The sequence below is a fragment of the Microtus ochrogaster genome, chromosome 5 (assembly GCF_000317375.1).
Source record: "Microtus ochrogaster isolate Prairie Vole_2 chromosome 5, MicOch1.0, whole genome shotgun sequence".
Classification (NCBI taxonomy): domain Eukaryota; kingdom Metazoa; phylum Chordata; class Mammalia; order Rodentia; family Cricetidae; genus Microtus; species Microtus ochrogaster.
In genome coordinates this window covers 80,750,831-80,752,657 of record NC_022012.1, presented here as the reverse complement: position 1 = coordinate 80,752,657, position 1,827 = coordinate 80,750,831, and the positions used below count along the sequence as shown (strand labels likewise).

Below are 1,827 nucleotides of genomic sequence, written 5' to 3'. Positions count from 1 at the left end.
AGATCCGCCTGCCTCTGCCTCCCAAGTGCTGGGATTAAAGGCGTGCGCCACCACCGCCCGGCTATTTACTTACTTTCAAGATAAAGTTTTACAGTGTGTCCTGGGCTGCCTTTGAACTTTTGGTCTTTCAGTCCCAGCTTACCAAATTGCTGGAATTGCCTCCTTCACTCTTGTTAATTCTTTTATCTATTTTAACAAAGCAGTATATATTTTGAAATCTAGCAAAATATGTTGTGCTTAAATTTATGAAAGCTCCATTAAGGGGCTGGAAGGATGGCTCAGCAGTTAAAGAGCATTTGCTGCTCTTGCAGAAGATCCAAGTTTGGTTCCCCAAACCAAAGCATCAGGGATCTTACAACCACCTGTAACTCAGCTCTCAGCGATGCCACTCCCTATTTTGAATTCCCCAGGGACCTGCACACAGATGACATATACTTACATATATACACATATTTACATATATAAAAGTAAAACCTTGAAAACTATATTAATTTCAGCAATTTATGTCTAGACTCTAGAGCTGTGTCTTACTTTTGAAATTGATATGCTTTTCTAAGCTACACAAATGCCAACTTTAGAGGTTGTTGGGTACAAAGAGTGGAAAAGGTGGTAGCACTTAGTTATAAATGGATTATGCTTTCATTTTGTAGGAATACTTTTAAAAATGCTTAGTGTATGTTTATGTGCGTGTATGTCTGTGTAAGTGTGTGTGGAAACCAGAGGAGAGTGACAGAACCCTCAGCTGGTGTTACTAGTGTTAATGGGATGCTAGGATTGTGTCTCTTTAAATGATCCATATTGACTTTAAACTAGCAATTTTCTAATCCCAGCCTCTCAAAGTAGTATATGTGTATGTGTGTGTGTATTACTAAAAGTGTATTTTATATATATACATATATATAATACACTTTTAGTATATATATATAATTAGGACTGGAGCGATGGCTCAGCAGTTAAGAGCATTGACTAGTCTTCCAGAGGATCTAGAGTCAGTTCCCAGTACTCACATGGCGGCTCAAAACTGTCTGTAACTTCAGTTCCAGAGGATCTGACATTTTCACACAGACATAAATACAGGCAAAACACCAAATGCACACAAAATATAAATAAATAGGTAAATAATGATTTTATTTCATGTGCATGAGTGTTTGCTCACATGTATGTATGTGTATGTGTGTACCACATGAGTGCCTAGTGCCCACAGAGGTCAGAAGAGAGCATCAGGTCCCTAAAAACTGAAGTTGTAGACAGTTGGGAGCTGCCATGTAGATGATTGCAACCACTAAGCCATCACTCTAGCACTGGAAGTAACTTACTATCAAAACATAGCCATGCTAATTTATTTACAAATTGTGTGTGGTTGCTTTCATATTGTAATTATAGAGTTGAATAGTTGTGGTAGCTAATGAATACTCTACAAATCCCCAATATATTTACTACCTAGCTTTTAGTGTAAAGTTTGTCCGTGCATGGTGGCACACAACTTTAATCCCAGCTCTCGGGAAGTATAAATAGATGGATCTCTGTAAGTTTGAGGACAGCCTGGTCTATATAATAAGTTCCAGGACATCCAAGGCTATGTAGAGAGACCCTTTTTCAAAAAAATCAAAAATGAATAAATAAATATAAAAGGTTTGCCAAGCTCCAGTCTAAATCAGCGTTTATATGTAACATTTAAAAATATTTAGATTAGGGCTGGAGAGGTGGTTCAGCGGTTAAGAGTATTGCCTGCTCTTCCAAAGGTCCTGAGTTTAATTCCCAGCAACCACATGGTGGCTCACAACCATCTGTAATGAGGTCTGGTGCCCTCTTCTGGCCTGCAGGCAT

General features: G+C 38.5%; 1 protein-coding gene across 3 annotated transcripts in view; it reads left to right on the top strand.

Moving 5' to 3' along the window:
- The window catches only part of Rbm6 (RNA binding motif protein 6), a 121,937-nt gene that overhangs the window by 17,891 nt on the left and 102,219 nt on the right, over positions 1-1,827 (top strand). The window lies entirely within an intron of this gene.